We start from the raw sequence: 19,442 nt of genomic DNA on the forward strand, positions 1-19,442 counted from the left end.
ATAGGTTTGCCTCTGTACCCTGCAAAACTCATGGTTTCACAGCAAAACCAGGTGAAACACAACATGGCAGATTATTTTCTCATTATTTAAATACAAAGCACACACAGGTGTGAACTCATGTAAATAAAAATCAAATAAAATATTCTCACAGGTCCTGTGTGAGGTAATGCCAAGATTTCTTCTGCTCTTCCTGACCCCTGGATTTGTGAAAGGGAATTGGAATACAATTAACCTACACCAGTATAGCTGTAATTTAAAATCTAGGCCCTGGTCATTTGATAAGTCTTCTCAGGATCAGGGCTAATGTATTAGCTTTCAATAAATACACAGAAAACCCAGCACAAAGACTTTTCTCTAAAAAGGAGGTGTTGGCTTTTAAGACTTTTACTGTGTAGAGGAATCAGATTATTGTGCCCAGGTAAATGTTTTATTTGGGTGGAGTGATTGAAAACCAATCCAAATGTATTTCTATGGAATACAAATAGCTGCGCTTCAAAGAACATTGAGTCTTTGTTTAAACTGACAGAACCAGAGAAATTCGGAGTTATATGAGCGTGACGCATTAACTCCTGATCTAACTGCACTGGTATTCTAGGTGTTGCAGAAACAATGGGCCATCTACTGATTTTAGGTACATATACTGCAGTTCCTCTGAGTAAGGAGAACCAAAGACACTTTGTTAGCTCTAATTTTGAATGTATTGATTTAAATTAAATCATAATATTATCTTCAATTCAGGTTTTTGTATATATACAAACCCCTGAAAATATATATATAGACTGATTAGGTCATCTAAACCCCAGTCCTGCAGCTGGATCCCTGTGGCAGATCCCTGAACCCTTAATGATAGATCTCATATTGCCACACTAGCACAGGGGTCCTCCTTTGTAGATCCATTTGCCCGATTGGGGCCTGTAATCCATTCCACTGCCAATGAATACCTGAAGTACAGTATATTTACAAGTGATTTATCCAAACTAGTTTTCATAACTTCCAATGGTGAAGTCTTATGATTTCCTCTCTTTCCTGTCACTCAAAGGCTTCTCATTACAGCCAACATTATTCAGGTTATGGAGCAATACATGGACCTTCTTCCTTCAGAATGAATTCTGCTTCTTAATTGAGTGGAGGGGTCACCAGTGAATAGAGCAACTATGAAGTATATGGCCTTTCCTTCCCCAGGGTATGAGCAGAGAGTCTGTGGTGCTCAAATCCATGTTGACTCAGAGAGAATTTTTTTTAATGTGTAATAAGCACACTTAAAAATACTGACATTGACATATCAGGTTTGAGATCATTAGTAGTATGATGGGAATGGATTCATTATTCTTGCTTTTACATTGCTATGTCTGTGAATGTTTGCTGCCCTTTACTTTGAATTAAGAGCAAAGTACTATACATTTAAATGTACAGCTTGCACTTCTTTAAAAAAATCTTCTGAGCTAAGAGCCCAGATGTCAAGTGTAAGCCTGAAGTCAACTAAAACAGCAGAGAAACTCTCAGATGACTTTCCCCCAAAATCCCCTGGAGGGGGATTCTGCATTGCAGTTGGAGCCCTGAGGAACCCACCATCTTTAATCCCAGATGATTATAGTTTCCAACTAAGGTGCAAAATAAATCTCCCCAAACTAGATAAAGCTTAAATGCTTCCAGAACTCTGCTGGATCTCCCCATCCTTTACGTATTTCTCATTAAAGCCCCTCCATTGCACTGTTGGGTGCCACTAAATCAATCGGAAACCGAGGAAACTGTGACACAGCCAAACTAAAGAAAACTTTTTTAAAATAGCCCCTTTCACAAAGGATGAATTTCTTTATCTCAGGACTTGGAGAATATTTTTCCTGATTATGAAAAAAAGCACTTTACTATATGTATGAACCTTGGTTTATCATTGACTTGTTTGGTCATTGACTGTGTGTATAGCAGGAGGTCTTTGTTTAGTGACAGGTTGTGGATTCATAGCTACTTAGTTGACTTGCAAATTTCTCTAATTGAGGGGCTTTTTATTTCTACCCATCTTATCATCTAAATCTGATGCGCTTAGATCATACCCACCTGCTGATGCAAGGAAGTGCAAATTCCACCCTCTATACTAGTGAGGGCCGCCATTAGAGTGACCAGATAGCAAGTGTGAAAAATCAGGACAGGGGGTGAGGGGTAATAGGAGCCTATATACGAAAAAGATCCAAAAATCGGGACTGTCCCTATAAAATCGTGACATCTGGTCACCCTAGCCACCATTCCTGTGGAAGAATCCACCTCTGGCTAAGGGAAGGCAGAATTTCCACTGCTGACTTCCCCCTGGGGGTTTTGGCAGAGAGGGCAGTTTTAATCTCTGCCACGGGTGTCATAGAAGCCCCACAAATGGAGGCTGCAACAGGAATATGATGGATCTGCACATCTCCCAGTTGTCCTGGCTAGAAAGGACATTGTAGATAACTTGTACTGCTGCATTCCCCCTCCAGAAACATTTTTTGCTAGAGGGTATCTTCACTGCAGGAAACTGACATAGACTGTCAGTGAATTTTGTCCCACAATGCCTAGTGAAGGGTAAGTGAGAAATTTCCACATAAGCCCAAAACCACTTTCTCAATGTCAAAGATCTAGGATACACACCATTCAGGTGCCGCTATAATAGTCTGAACAAACATGCTAAACAGCTGATAGGTATTTTTTGCAAAATATGGTTGCTCTATTGCAATGCAGACAAGAGCAAAAAAAATTTTTTCACTCAGAACTTCCTGCTGTCTCACTGGGATGTAGAAGGGATTCCAAGAAGGTTCAAAGGTATTTTTTTCAGGTGTCAAACTACTATGATCAGATTTTCAAAAGTACACAGCACACAGTAGCTCCCATCAACCCTTCCCTCTCCCCTCCATTCATCTCCCTCCATTTCATTTAGGTGCCTAAATGGGGTCTGAGCTGTTGTAATATCTGGCCCTTCAAGGCTACATTCAAGAGCTTTTTGATGGAGATACTCAAGAAGAGAGAGCATTATACCGATCCAAGTTTTCTTGATAAAATCTAATATTCTCAAGACAAGATCTTCATTTTATTTTGAACTCTGAAAAGAACATCTCAGTGAGACCTAGACAAAAAATCTCAGCTAAGTGAATTAGTTTATTGTCCAGGACACAAGCTAGAATTTTTGAAATTCACTCTTTCCGTGGAAGGTCTATGGCTGACAACAGACTGCTATAAAGGCTGGAGAAAAGGTGGCAATGCTCAGAATCTCTCTGTCCCCTCTGAAGGGACTTCCTGCACATCTTCACACAATGGGTTTTTGGCAGCAAAGTAGAGGCAGATGAAGGATGGGAGCGGGGCTGGGAGTGGGCTGCTGCACATTAGTGGGTACAGAAGGACTGCAGAGGCTGCCTGAACTTGAGGCTGGAGTAGCTGTCACTGGACAGCTCCACTGTTACTCCATGAACTGGGTGAAATGAAGCCTCCCAATTTAGAGCTTCTGTATACGTGCCCAACTATTTCAGCTGGGTACTGGGAATTGGACTTTTACACCTGAGCAGCAATGGAGTCATCTTATGACTGCTCATCCATCCTCAAGGCTAAGGAAGCCTTTGCAGCTCTTTCACATGGTCCCCTATCATTACATGAGGGTCAATGGCTGTGTGTGTGTTCAATTATAGAGAGGGCTGTGTAACAGTTCCCATTCCAAGACTCTTGTTCTGTCTTACTCGTGATTCTTTGAAGCAACTTTCAGGCTGAAAGTTTCCATTCTCTGCCAAAAGGTAGGGTTTTTGTTTGGTTTGTTTTCCTTTTATGAAGCTTTGATCAAAAATGATGCAGTAATTTTTAAACAGGAAAATGAAAAAAATACGCTTTTCCTATTATCCACCAAATTCTTGCAACTTATCTTTGAGCAACTTTGTCACCAAAAAGGCTGAGAATTGAAATTTAGCATGGAAATAGCCCTCACAGAGGAGCAATGCATGGTGTTGGTCTGGAAAAAAGTGGTTTTAAGTTGATTGAGAAAGGTCCATTTAGAAATCACAGATCGAGAATGCACAATACACTTTTTTGTGTAATTTAGAGCATAATCCTGCATGGTGCTAGTCAATGGGACTTCCCCTGGGCTAAGGTGTTATTCAATGTGAGTAAGGGTATCAGAATCTGCCCCTTACAAAGCAGCTAAGAAGTGAAGCACGGGGCATGTATACACAGCTATAGGTAGATTAAACTCCTTACATTTCATTAGGTTTTAAACCAGTTCCCACCTAAAGTTTTCAGTGTGATCTGGTTTAAACTATTATGTTTCCCCACAGCTCCCAGGAGCCTTTGATCTGTCTGCTTCTAGCTCCTAGCCACTATGTCATGTCTGTTACAGCTGTACCCCTGCTGGATTCCTTTTTCCCCTTCCTTTCTGTTTGTGCTGAGTGGCCGCCCCGGGCCATGGAACTGACCAAAGTCACAGCCTGGGCCTGCTCATGGAAATGGCTTGTGCAGACTGACTGGAGCCATTGCTCTGCTTGGGGGGGGAGGGGGGGTCGCTCCTTTGTCTAGCTTCTTTGTTCGGACCCGGCTCGGTGTAGGGTGCTCTGCCCAGGTATGCAAGACCTAAAGTGGCCACATAGCTGAGCATCTGAATCATACCTGTGACTCAGAACTTGCCCAGACATGTCCTGTGCCTACCTGCAGTTTTCCCTGCCTTCTCTCCTCCCCTGGATTAAGGGGGACCAATCAGAGTTACTGGCGGGAAACTGCCTGAGTTTGCCCTTAAAACCAGACACTTTCTGATCAGACCCCCGGAGAAGGTCCTTGCTTTGTCACCTGGTCTGATCAGCTAGGGGTCTTTGGGGGGCCCTCTTCCCGCTCTTGTTTGTTTTTGAGCATACCCCCGTTTTTAAACTCCCCTCCCACGAACAACGAATTTGTGCCTGGAGATCTCCTGATTATTGTAAGCGAATCGAGTCCTCTCTGCGTCCTCTGAAGCTGAAACTGCTGTTCCTGCTCCTGCTTTGGGGATTGGTAGGGAAAAACCTCTTGCACACTCCCCTTGTTCTAGCTGCTGGCTTTCTTTCCCCAGCAGGCAGACCCAAGCTAACTCCTTGGTCTGTATCTGTAATCTGCTTCTAGCCCCGCAGCGCCTTTGCTGCTAGAAATAAGCCTGCTTGCAGCCACCACTTGTTAAACACCTCCCCCTTTGAAGCTGTATCCTGGGCACACACCACTTTGCCCTCTGGAACTACCCCTAGTATAAGGTGCACCCATTAGGTTAGATTTAGCCTTTAGTCTAGATAAATTGTAATTTCATTTCGCATAGATGTGGTTAAGTTAGGTTTAGAAAATTGCTTGCATTGTACTCTGTAAGTTAGGCTTAAAGAATTAAATAAATAAATAAATAAATAAATTAATGGAGATATCCCATCTCCTAGAACTGGAAGGGACCTTGAAAGGTCATCGAGTCCAGCCCCCTGCCTTCACTAGCAGGACCAAGTACTGATTTTGCCCCAGATCCCCAAGTGGCCCCCTCAAGGATTGAACTCACAACCCTGGGTTTAGCAGGCCAATGCTCAAACCACTGAGCTATCCCTCCCCGGGCCCCGGCCCCGCCCATTTCCCCACCTCAGCCCCGCCCCAACTCTGCCCCTTCCCCGCCCTAACTCCCCCCCCTCATCCCTCCCACTCCCAGCCACACGAAAAGGGCTGCCCGAGCGCTACCGGCTTCACGGTTTGCCGGGCAGCCCCCAGACCCTGCGCCCCCGGCCGGCGCTTCCCCAGCACAGCTGGAGCCCGGGAGGGGAAGTGCCCAGCCGGGGGCGCAGGGTCTGGAGGCTGCCCGGCAAACCGTGAAGCCGGTAGCGCTCGGCTCTTAAACAGAGCCGAAGAGTCGGGGAGGAGCAGAGCCGCCGCGGCCGGAGGCTCTGCTCCTCCCCTGACTCTTCGGCTCTGTTTAAGAGCCGGGCTGCCCGAGCGCTACCGGCTTCGGGCAGCCCCCATGCCTCCGGACCCTGCGCCCCCGGCCGGGCACTTCCCCTCCCGGGCTCTGGCGGCGCAGGGTCTGGAGGTATGGGGGCTGCCCAAAGCCCGTAGCGCTCGGCTCTTAAACAGAGCCGAAGAGTCGGGGAGGAGCAGAGCCGCCGCGGCCGGAGGCTCTGCTCCTCCCCTGACTCTTCGGCTCTGTTTAAGAGCCGGGCTGCCCGAGCGCTACCGGCTTCGGGCAGCCCCCATGCCTCCGGACCCTGTGCCGCCGGATCCCGGGAGGGGAAGTGCCCGGCCAGCGGCTGGGGTCCGGAGGCAACGGGGCTGCCTGAAGCCCATAGCGCTCGGGCAGCTCGGCTCTTAAACAGAGCCGAAGAGTCAGGGGAGGAGCAGAGTCGCCGCGGGAGGGGAAGTGCCTGGGTGGCATTTTCCCGGACATGTTCGGCTTTTTGGCAATTCCCCCCGGACGGGGGTTTGAGTGCCGAAAAGCCGGACATGTCTGGGAAAAAGAGGACGTATGGTAACCCTACTCAAGACCTGCATTTTGATTCAACAGACAGACAGGACCTTTGGTATTAGGTGGCTCCAACTCTGGAGGGTTGGAAAGAACATTGTCCTACCAGAGTCCCCATGTGGAAAATGGGTGACTCCTGATATGTTTAGTAAACATATGGGACTTTTTATTTGCTTTCTTTGTGATGCTTTTGTCCTTAATATAAACATACTCTGAGAAAGAGCTGTGTGGTAATACACTGTTCATAGCCATAGGAGAGAGAGCTCAGCACAGGGGCTGGCCTTTAGGCAGACTCAGGGCTGGCTCTACTGCTTTTGCCGCCCCAAGCAGTGTGCCGAATTGCCGCCACGGACGGTGGGGGCAATCCGTGTGCATTTAGGGTGGCACGTGCGTTTCCGCGGCGACAGCAATTTGGCGGCAGCTCCTGTCTTCAGACTAAAGACAGAAGCCGCCGAATTGCTTCCGCAGGCAGCTGAACATAGAAGCTGCCGCCAAATTGCCGCCACCGTGGAAACACGTGTGCTGCCCTAATGGCACACAGACTGCCCCCGCCGTCCGCGGCGGCAATTTGGCGCGCTGCTTGGGGCAGCAAAAACACACGGACTGCCGCCCCTTGCAGATTGCCACCCCAAGCACCTGCTTGGAATGCTGGTGCCTGGAGCCGGCCCTGGGCAGACTGGCTTGCTGGGGATATCACAGAGTAAGGCAGTGGACTTTGCAGCCTTAAAACTACTGTTCAGATGGGAGGGAGACAAGGGTCCCTGCCTAGAGACAGGTGATGGTTCAGTGTCAAATTAGGAGGACGTATCTAGTGGGGGCCCAGAAAGGTGTCAGGTATTGGGTCTGGTACTATTTAATATTTTCATTAATGACATGGATAATGGAGGGGAAACTATGCTTATAAAATTTACAGATGACACGAAGGTAGGATTCAGAGTAGCAGCCGTGTTAGTCTGTATCCGCAAAAAGAACAGGAGTACTTGTGGCACCTTAGAGACTAACAAATTTATTAGAGCATAAGCTTTCGTGGGCTACAGCCCACTTCTTCGGATGCATCCGAAGAAGTGGCCTGTAGCCCACGAAAGCTTATGCTCTAATAAATTTGTTAGTCTCTAAGGTGCCACAAGTACTCCTGTTCTTTTTACCAAGGTAGGAGGGGTTGCTTGTACTTTGGAGGACAGGATCTGAATTCAAAATGACCTTGACAAATTGGAGAATTGGCCTATCAACAAGATGAAATTCAGTAAAGACAAATGAAGAGTACTACACTTAGGAAGTAAAAATCAAATGCACAACTCCAAAATGGAGAAGAACTGGGTATATGGTAGTGCTGCTGAAAAAGGATCTGGGGCAGAGGTGAGCAAACTTTTTGGTCCAAGGGCCACATCTGGGTGGAGAAATTGCATGCAGGGCCATGAATGTAGGGCTGGGGCAAGAGGTTAGTGTGCAGGAGAGAGTGCGAGGTGTGGGAGGGTGCAGCTTGCAGGAAGGGGCTCAGGGCAAGGGGTTGGGGTGCAGGAGGGGTGCAGGGAGCAGCAGGGGGCTCAGGGCAGGGGGTTGTGGTGCCAGAGGGGTGCGGCGGAGGGCTCAAGGCAAAGGGTTAGGGGGCTCAGGGCAGGGGGTTGGGGTGTAGGAAGGGGTGCAGAGTGCGGGAGAGGGCTCAGGGCAGGGAGTTGGGGTGCCGGATGCAGGAGGAGTTTGGGGTGCAGGTTCTGGCCTGGCACTGCTTACCTGGAGTGGCTCTGGGGTGGCAGCGGCGCGCCGCGGAGCTAAGGCGGGCTCCCTGCCTGCCCTGGCCCCGCGCCACTCCCAGAAGCAGCCGGCCAGGCCCCTGTGGCCCCTGGCTGGGGCAGCAGATGGCTCCGTGTGCCACCATTGCCTGCAGGCACTGCCCTCGCAGCTCCCACTGGCCAGCAATGGAAAACCATGGCCAATGGGAGCTTCGGGGGAGGTAGCCTGGGGATGTGGGGCCACAGGGACGTGGTGCCAGCCACTTCTGGGAGTGGCGCGGGGCCAGTGCAGGCAGGGAGCCTGCCTTAGCGTGGGCCGGATCCAAAGCCCTGATGGGTCGGATCTGGCCCATGGGCTTTAGTTTGCCCACCCCTGATCTGGGGATTACAGTGGATCACAAATTGAAAATGAGTCAACAATATGATGCAGCTGCTAAAAAGGCTATTATCATTCTGCGATATATTAACAGGAGTGTCATATGTAAGACACAGGAGATAACTGTTCTGGTTTTCCTGGCACTGGTGAGGCCTCAGCTGGAATACTGTGTCCAATTCTGTGCATCCTACTTTAGGAAATATGTGGACAAATTGGAGAGAGTCCAGAAGTGAGCAACACAAATGAGAAAAGGTTTAGAAAACCTGATCTATGAGGACAGGTTAAAAAAAGTGGGCATGTTTAGTCTTAGGAAAAGAAGGCTGAGGGGGCACCGGATAAGTCTTCCAATATATTAAAGACTATTATAAGGGGACAGTGATCAATTGTTCATCATGTCTGCTGGAAGTAGGACAAGAAGTAATAGGCTTAATCCTCAGCAAAAGAGATTTAGGTTAGATATTAGGAACTATAAGGAAAATAAGCTCTGGAATAGGCTTCCAAGGCAGGCTGTGGAATCCCCATCACTGAAGGTTTTTAAATGCAGGTTAAACAAAAACCTGTCAGGGATGATCTATGTTTACTTGGTTTACTATGTTTACTATGCCTTAGTGCCAGGGGTTGCACTTGATGACGTCTCAAAATCTATTTGAGCACTACATTTCTATCATTCTATGGCTAAAGGTCTGAGAACTGACTGGACACTCCTGAAGTGGACCATGGAGGGAGAAACAGGTGCAGCTACCACTGAAACTGAGACATGGATCTAGTAAGGGTGACATGGATTTCAATGGTGATTATTCGTGGTTGTAAGTTCTACGCCTGATAGTAAGTGTTACAAGGATTGGGCCCTAGCTGATTATATAAGGGAAACCATGAAAATGACTAGACTAAGTGCTGTAAAATGCACAAAGTAAGCGGGTGGAAAAATAGAAGAAAAATATATTTCTCTCTAATCTTTCAGTTACAGTAATCTTGTGTGTTACTTGTGACAACAGAAGGTAAAAATTTCAGACACAGGGTGATTTTTAAGTTGACTGTATTCCCTTTTGAACAGAATATTTAGTGATTCAGAATTAACAGTTCTATTCATAAATGCCAGGCAATCACTTTTTATCTCATACCATGGCTAATTGCTCCAGTAGGGGAGGGAAGCAGGGATGGGACTTTCCTTGTCAGCTACAAGCACAGATTTTATGTGAATCCATGTCTTGTTTAAATAAGGCCTTTCCACTTACCCACATGCGGTTCAGAGGAATCCTAACCTTTTGTTTTTAGGAATTCCACATTTTCTGATAATCATGATCCTCCCTCCATAGTAAGCTAGTGGTTTCCTCAAAAGCTAACACCGATGCTGTTCCATTCTGATTTCTATATATTCATCTTTTGCTCTATCCTATATTGAGGTTTATATTATCCAGCAGACAATTGTCCAGCGCTGCTCTCTTATGTTGCTGTGTATGTAATAATAACAATAATAAATTATGAATGGTAGCGTTTAGGGTCCCAGTTAGGAATCAGGACCCCATTGGGCGGGTACATCTAACTGCAGCTGGGCGGTGTGATTCCCAGCATAGGTTGGCAGATGCATGCTAGCTCTGATTGAACTAGCGTGCTAAAAATAGTAGTGTAGATTTTGCTGCATTGGGCTGTGGCTTGGGCTAGCTGCCCGATTCCAAGCCCACCTGACCTCCTGGGTCTGGGCTTGGGTGGCTAGCCCGAACCACTACCCATGCCACAACATCCACACTGCTGTTTTTAGCATGCTAGCTTGAGGAGACCTCGCACAAGACTGTCAACCCATGCTGGGAATCACGCCTCCCAATGTAGCTGCAATGTAGACAAACAATGTAGCGTGCCCCTGCCCTGAAGAGCTTGCTCTCTATGTGTAGGAGAAGAGAGAACAGGAGGGATATGACAAACAGCCCGGGGGAGTCAGTTATCAGTCATACAGCAAGTGAAAACCACTCTCTCCCACATGCCATCAAAGTCTGCAAAGAAGGTGCACCTCTGTAATGCAGCTGAGGCACTGCAGTGTAGGGAACCAGAGCCATACGGGTCAATGTAGGCTGAAAGTAGGTAGGCAAACCTGCAGAAGTGTAAAGGTGTGCTCAGAATTAATTTACAGCACCAGGTAAGGATGATAATGTTACACTGTCTGTAACAGGTTAGGTGATGCCTCCTCTGCCTGCTACAAGGAGCCTCCACTACCATAGTTGCTCTTGAACCAGCGCCTTCCATTCTGCAGCATACAGCGCTGTTCCCAAGTCCACCACTGATGATTTTAAAATAAGTAATAATGTTTTAGGAGCAGTTTTCAGTATCAGATGGTGATAACTCTTGACTGACAGAAAAATTCCTTGAACATGCCATCTTACTACAGTAAGGAAAAAAAATATCCAGAGTTCTTGAAATGCTATGTAAAGAAAACCCAAACCTGTCCTCTTACGCTTAATCCTACTTCCATTGAAGTCAAAAGAATTTTTAAGCCAATGGGGATATATTTTTAGACCTAGAGTATACAATAGTGACTGGTAAAACACATTTTTCTAATAAAAGCTATTATTACCTCTCTGCAAAAACAATAGAGTAAAATGCAAATTTCCTAAGGAATTCCACTGATTCCATTCTACAGGGATTTTGCTTTTCAACACTCTCCATTTGATTCTGGCTCTACTAAGGTCAACTCGGTCTTGAATAGTTTTCATCTTCCCTGTGCTGTTTTCACCTTTATTGCTGAAATTGTGTGTCAGGTTATGCTCTAAAACATGGGAGATCTAGCAGTGTGATGGATGCGGGGGGCAGGACATTTCAGCTAAAAGACAGCATATACCTAGATTTTAGAAAACGTAAGTTTTAAATTTAGAAGTTAAAAAAAAAACTGATTGAATTTTTTTAAACGTGACTCCAATATGCTGATGTATTGCAATTCAGAGTGAGTCACTTGACACCCAGCAAATACAAAGAAGACATAGTAATTTAACTGCCAGTAATCTTATAGAGTAGAAATTATAGGGTATTTTGGATGTCACACACACACACACCCTATTTTTGGAGTATTTGGGACCCTTTTCAATTTAATAGCCTATTTTTAAAAGGGTAATTGAGGAAAATATTTTAGCTCTTGAAAGACAAGAACGAAACCTTGCTCTTTAAGGCTGATATATGAAAGCCACACTGTACCTTGCAGTAAAAATATGTAGTGTTCAGGCAGTAATATTCTGAAGGCAACCAGAAAATCCTTGTTGGACCCAAGAGACAAAGTTCTTATGAGTTTGTAAAATTTATCTGTTAAGACTTTCCTGGACTGGAAGAGAAGTTTAGCAGTATCTTATAAAAGACTGCTCTGAGAGAGAGAGATTATCTGAAATGACATTAGCAATCACTATACAGGAAACCAGTAATGAGTTGTGAATCTGCTGAGTATATATTAATGTGACTTGAGTTAATTTCCCTCAGGGTTAAAACCTGCCTGGAATGATAGACAAGATGGCACCCATGAATTGTTAACAATCATTTCTTCAAAAATCCTTTTATAACTTTCAAAATTTCAGTTTGTATAAGAGGAAAAGGAAGAAATAGATAAACATATTCTACTTTCCCAGTGTTAGAATCCACTTAGCAAACCAAAGAGAGATGGGGGCACTTTAACTTAAAGAGGGTTGGCCCTTTGTATCCATCCCTTATTGCAAAATAATGGATGGAAGATGGAGTCACACATGGGAACCCTCCTTTTTTAGGTCTCGGCTGGCCAGCAGAACTGCTACAGAACACCAGTTTACAGACATGGGCCCCAATTTTGCTTTCAGCTTGTAGTCAGTGGGGTCGCACTGGTAAAATGGAGAACATTGTGGCCTTTGTCATTAATCATGTTCTCAACCCTGGAGTATGGACTGGTGGAAGACTACAATTTTCATCCCCTGCTGTCATTAAAATGTATGAAAGTATGACTGAATCATACTGGCTCCTTGGGCCTCATTTTATTCAAATCATGGCCGACCCTTGGTTAACAGAGAGTACCTTTAAATAGATAAATGTGTCAGAGTAATGGATAATGCTTTTATAGTGTCGCTAACTCCAGCTTCTTTGTGCTCAGGGTTGTTTTCTTTTGATAATTTTATATTCAGGGAGGCTCTGCAGCTATCCTGAGATGTATCAATTTCCAATTAACCAGAGGTGGAAAGCTGAAAGAATTTGGATCTTATAAAGGAGGTTTTGAATCTGTCAATATAACTGTAACAATTATTTTAGGGAAAGTAATTACTCTCCTCCAACCCAAATCTAGATTTTTTTCATTTCACTAATAGGCTTTTAAGTTATCTATATTGGACATTTATGCCTCTATAAGCCAAACAAAGTTACTACCAATCCCAACATGCTTAAATGCAGCCAGTTCCTGTGTTACTTTTGATTCGTAAGTTTTAGTTCACTTTAAGGTTTACATTAAATCGTCGTCTTTTTGGAGAAAAGTTCAGCAAAATGTGGTGTTGAAGACCTAATAGTCATCTCCAGAATGCCATTTGCATTAAAGGAGGAAGGACTGACTTCTCAATTGATTGTACTGCTAAATAATTCATTTGGCCCCCAAGGCTCCTTAACAAACTGATCACTGGATGTAGCACCACTGGACGTAATAGCACTGTGAAAGGTCTTGAGGCTATGGACAACTTCGATGTCATTACTTTCCCTAGATAAATCACACCTTTCAAATGACTGTCTCAGGATTTTTTCTTAATAACGGGGCCAGGTTGTGACACAGACAAATGCATTTCTGATGTCTATTTAGTCTAAGATGTTGCTGCTGTGATCTTGGAGTCATTTAGACTTTATATAAAAGAGCTGTGAGAAATATATAAAAGTGTTTGACATTTCAGATTGAGCAGTGCTCACAAACAGTCTACATTTTGAATGTTCAAAAAAGAACTAAGTAAGTTAATGGAAGATAGGTCCATCAATTGCTATTTAGCCAGGATGGGCAGGGATGCAAAACCATGCTCTGAAGTGTCCCTAGCCTCTGTTTGCCATAAGGATCACTTCATGATTACCTGTTCTGTTCATTCCCTCTGGGGCACCTGGCATTGGCCACTGTTGAAAGGCAGGATGCTTGCTTAGATGGACCTTTGGTCTGACCCAGTATGGCCGTTCTTATGTTCTTCATTCCCTCATTGTGTAAAACATACAGAATCACTCCAATCCTGGTTCCATTGAAGTCAATGGCAATGGCAACCCCCTGACTGACTTCTATGGAGCCAGAATTTAAGTCTGGTCTTCCCAAACTCTAAAAGTGTTCACCTCTAGAATTCTCAGCTTGATGCATGGAATTTTAACTTCTTAGGTATAAAAATATCTAGCTTTTATAGAACACTTTTCATCAGTCAATTTCAAAGTGCTTCACAATCTTTAATGTGTTTATCCTCACAACACTCTCCACCCCACCCCCAGAGAGGTAGGGAAGTGCTATTATCTCCATTTTACAGATGTGAACTGAGACACAGAGAGACAACATGACTTGCCCAAGATCACTCAGGAAGTCTTTGGCAGAGCAGGGAATTGGACATGAGTCTCCCAATTCCTACGCTGGTGCCCTAATCAGTACACCAGCCTTCTCCCCAATAATTAGATAACTATAATTGTTAATAGGAGTTGCACAGTGAGAGGTCAAATTCATATTATGACCCACCTATTAGGTCACATTTACCCCTGTTTCAGCTCTGTCTTAAGTGAAGTTGTACCTGCTTACACAAATGATAAGTATGGGAGATGAGTTTAAAATCTCCTTAGAATGCTGTCTGTCTGAACCACAGTATTCTAGGGTTTAGAGTTGGATGAACAGTGCAAAACAATTTCTGAGCATATTGATTTGATTTCCAGTGCATTCAGTCCTTCCATGTTTATTTCTGAGTTCACTTTCTGCAAAGAATTCTTCACATTCTTCTGGCATGAATTTTAAGTTTGCATGTGCAGGTACTTGCAGAGAAATACATACACACTCATCTACTCAAGAAACAGTAACAATACCAACCAATCACAACTAACCAACACAGCTCAAACAGTGAATATCTAATATAAAATATTCAAAGACAACTTTTGTAATCAATCCATAGAATTTAAAAAATGTACACAAAAATACTTGAATAATTGTGAAGAATAAGTAAATTAAAGGCTATCATAGTTTGCATATGGATATTCTGTGAGCAGAGACAATGGCTACCTTTATAGGATAAATTATCCATTATTAAGTATTTACTCAGTTGAGAGATAAAAAGTCAATGGAGTGTGATTTTCAAAGCATTCAGTGTTGGCTTAACTCTGCTCCCATTGAAGTCAATAGGATAAGAGTGCAGTCAACACTGAGTTCACTTGAAAATCCTACTCAGTATGACAAACAAAAGCACTTGTAGTTTTGAGTCATACTAACCAAAGTAAGAATCACAAAGGTGAAGAGTTGATTACAGTAGGAGACTGGGAATCAGGACTCCTGAATTTTACTTCTGGGTCTGCCAATGACTCATTGTGAGATCTTCAGTCACTCACTTATTTTCTCTGTGCCAATGTTTACCAAGCTGTTGTGGAATTTAATTAATTCATGTGTGTAAAGTTCTTTGACATCCTCCACTGAAAGGTAGAAGAGAAGTACAAAGTATGTGTGACCCAGGGACTTCTTGGTGCCAACTGACAGAGGGCTCAGAGGTGCATAGGGATTACAGGGATCCCTGGGTCTGGTATCTACATACAAGTTTACCAAAGAGTGTCATGTAAGGTCTCTAGGGAAAGCCTGTGTCACACTGGTCCGTATAATCATTGTGAAATGTATGCATGGATAATATGTAAAGAGTTCTGCATATATACTGAAAATTATGTTCTGCAGACCTGTGACTTGGGGTTGGTCACCAAAAGGTATTAAACAAGGTTCTTTCAGGCAAGAGATGTTTTATCTATCAGTCTGGCTAGATGTAAATTGAGTATTGTATGGTCCACAAGGGACACCCATTTACAATCTGAGCCAAATGCTAATCAAGGGATTGTGAAATCTTCCAGAGAGGGAGTTTACAGGAAGACATAAACCAGCAGAAGGTAATCCTTCTTACAAATGAAGACAATAGATTTTTGGACTATAACTGTAGGAACAGAGCTACACTCCGCAATACTAGATTCTAGAATGCATGTTATAATTTTATTTTATATGCAACCCTTTGTTTCCAATACTTCCACCTACTGCTATTACTTGAATCTCTGATCTTTGTTAAATAACTTCTTGTTTTTACTATAAACATATCTAAGTGGTGTGTGTTGAGCAGCGGGATGATACTGAGATAAAACTGGTAAACTGATATGTACTATTCCTTTAGGAGTAGCAGATCTGTCAATTCTGTGAGTACCCAGTGGAACAAGGGCTGGCCACTCCAGAGGGATGCTTGAAGGAGTCAGGGGTTGGAGTGAACCTATTGTTAACTGGTAAAAAGAGAAAGGGACTTGAGAAGGCCTGGACGGTAGTGCTTGTGTTACCAGAGGCTGGTGCAGTTGGGGAACGGCTTCCTCACACTAAGGGGAGGTAGTAGTGAGATGCCTCACAACCCATGGAGGTTACTTAATTGATGGCAACATTCACCCCCTTCTTCCAGAATCTGTCTGGTGCCTTTACATAACTGTTTCAGTCAGCCACTTTCCCTTCATCCCCATTTGTCAGCCAGACAAGATTTGTCACTGTGTGGAGATATGGAAGAAACTAAATACTACCAAATCTGTATTAAATTAAATGTTTACAATGGAATTGAAATTTCCATTTTCATTAACACACATTCCAAAACTGAATCTTTACCACTGAAAATTAAGCCAAGTTTTGTCCAAAATTTGAAAAATGGAAGTAAGGAAAAGCCTTAATAATCTGCACACTTTATATTAATTTGTTAACAGCATATTAGATCTGCATTAGGAGAGGAGTATTAGTTTTGCTGCCTACTGCTTATGCAGTATATCTTCTTAAATGTAATATTACAAAATGTTATGTACAGATCTATTGAACAGTGTTTTTCATTTATCACAAATACATACATCTACTTTGCTACCCACTTTTCTTCATGGATGAGTGGCCAGAACTCTGGATGTGTGTAATATATCTAATTATACAAGAATAAAGTATAAATTACAATTTTAATTTGCCATTTCTTGCTTCATAGCATTTAGAACATTCAGCCCTTTCTCTTTGTCCAGACAAATACCACAACTCCTCCTCTTTGATATCCCAGACAATCACTTTCTAATCCATCCAAAATGCAACTGCTACCATGATCTTCCTAACAGACAAGCTATCTAGATCACTCTGTTATTTTAATCTCTCCAGTGGCTCCTTAGGCTTCATTGCTTCAAATTGAAATGTCTTGTGCTTCCCTACAAAACCTTGTATAACTTTACCCTGCCTTACTTTTCTTTTGTTTTCTCTCATTTTATTGGCCCTGGCCCCTTCCATTCTACCAGTGATTCCAGCCTTGAGGCCATTTGTCCTTTTCTCCCACAAGCCTCTATGCACCCTTTTTCATATTGCATCCTACACAAGAAATGCCCTTCCTGAGCTTGTGCACAAGATGAGTGCATGCCTTCAACTGAGTATCCTGTGTGATTGTATTCTAGTTATCTTCATCAATCCTCACCCCATATGTTCCCTAGTTTTTGACAACCTCCCCTCTGTTATATCCAGAATTTTGGCTCTGATCCTGCAAATATATGGAACTAACTTTCCTAGATAGATTTATAGATTCCAAGGCCAGAAGGGACCATTCTGATCATCGAGTTTGAACGTCTGTATAGCACAGACCATAAAACTTGCCCAAAATATTTCCTAGAACAGATCTTTTAGAAAAACATCCAATCTTGATTTTAAAATGGTCAGTATACACCACAATCCTTGGTAAATTGTTCCAATAGTTAATTACTCTGACTGTTAAAAAGTTATACCTTATAGGTAGATGGAATTTGTCTAGATTCAACTTCCAGCCATTGGATCATGTTTTACCCGTTTCTGCTAGATTGAAGAGACCATTAACACATATGTGTTTCCCATGTAGTTACTTACAGACTGTAATCAAGTCACCCCTTCTCTTTTTCAAGCTAAGTAGATTGAGCTCTTTTATGCTATCACTGTAAGGCATGTTGTCTGATCCTTTAATCGTTCTCATGGCTCTTCTCTGAATCCTCTCCACCAGAACTGGGCACCGTATTGCCTCAAATAACCTTTCCTCACCTACTCAAGATTCCCTTATTTATTCATCCAAGCATTGAATTAGCCCTTTTAGCCACAGTGTTATACTAGGTGCTCATGTTCAATTGATTATTCACCATGACCCCCCAAATCTTTTTCAGAGTCAGTAGAACTATTGACTTCAATAGGACTAATCATGTGGGTAAAGTTAATCATGTGCACAAGTATTTCCAAGATCAAACTTTCCATTTATAATCTCTTTGGGGAAGGGACTGTAGCTTTTTAAGTCTTCTATGAAGTACCCAGAACACTTTGGAGGCTATAAATTACTAAATACAATAACTAAGAGTATGCAAGAATAAGAGGTGTACAGGAAGTTACATGTGTAGCTAAGGTTACAGAAAAATTGCATTGTTATATTGTGTTTGAAAAATATTAATTAAACCCTGTGATAATCCATATGCACAAAGGAGTATACTTGTATATGCAACCTTAAACTAGGCTATAATGACACAGGGGCCCTCAGGGCACATGTACATGCCCCAGCGCACTTGTTTTGGCTCTTAGGCTCTTTAAAACTGGGAGCTGTAGTTGCAGACAAATGACAAGGAGCAATCATGTGACATACAGGAAATCAGGTACAGTATAAGGATTCTTGCCTTAGGGGTAGGGGCAGAAGATAGAAGAAACCCAAGGTCAAAGAAGTTCTAGGTTCTCCATAATAGCCTGATAAGGCTACTAAGAGGGAAAGGTGTTTCTCCCTTCCTCGCTGATGGAATCTGAAAATACCTCAGATGGTTAATTAGCCTGTATTTTGAGTTTATTTGTTTCGTAACTCTTGTTTGAAAATTAAGTCAGCATAGAGGAAAGGGTTTGGGCCTGAGTTGGGAATTTTATTCTACCTTCCTAGCCAGTGAATTTGCACTGAATTTATGTGGGCACTTCTGGATTTTTGAGTGCTTAACCATGAAAAGTTAATGATCTATTAATGTAGTTCTTTGTATGGAATTTCCTATGTTTAGAGGGTGGTGACAGGGTGGGTTAAAAGAAAAAGACTAAAAAAAACCCATAAAAGTTTCAGTTTCCAGGGCTTTGAAGCTCTGATGGCTTGCAAACAACTGCAAATAGCACTTATAAATTCCATAATTTAGAAGTATTTGGCAAGTCAGCACTGAAATGCCACTTAGCTAACATACCCTAAGAAGTCCGCGTAAGGGAGCCCCTCTCTTGTTGGTGCCTTTCCCAATTGCTGAGCTTATAAAGTGCACCAGAGTGAGGCTCCTTCTGTAGAAGTCTGCCTGGAACTTGGATGGAGGAGCAGAGTTTGCAGGAAGGAAGGGTTTTAGAGACAGCATTAGGAAATCAGTCTGTATGGGTATGGCTTGAATGCTAGCTTCAGTTGCAGCATCTCTGTAAGTAGTTGCCTGAAAAGAGCCGGTTTAGTTTTAGAAACAGGGAGTTCTCTGATGTTATTACCCAGCATGCAGTACAAAATACCCTCTGATGCTTCTTAGGAGCTGTGACATGACCCTGCCAGCAGGTAGGAGGGGATCTTGGGGGACAACTACTGCACTGGTGGGGTGCAAAATAAACTTTATTAAGAAAATGCAAAAACAGGAAAAATTTAATAGTGAGGGGTATGGGGTTTGTTAAGGTAGACAATTGGGGAGGGGTTTCTTTTAGTAAATAGGA

General features: G+C 43.4%; 1 long non-coding RNA gene across 1 annotated transcript in view; it reads left to right on the forward strand.

Annotated features, from left to right (window-relative positions):
• Nucleotides 1-4,612: 4,612 nt before the first annotated feature.
• Nucleotides 4,613-19,442, forward strand: part of LOC135982043 (uncharacterized) — a 53,747-nt gene continuing 38,917 nt past the window's right edge. Inside the window, exon 1 of the long non-coding RNA XR_010599247.1 lies at nucleotides 4,613-4,983. This is a non-coding gene — a long non-coding RNA (uncharacterized LOC135982043). The remainder of the gene's footprint in view (nucleotides 4,984-19,442) is intronic.

This window comes from Chrysemys picta, chromosome 3, assembly GCF_011386835.1.
Source record: "Chrysemys picta bellii isolate R12L10 chromosome 3, ASM1138683v2, whole genome shotgun sequence".
Classification (NCBI taxonomy): Eukaryota; Metazoa; Chordata; order Testudines; family Emydidae; genus Chrysemys; species Chrysemys picta.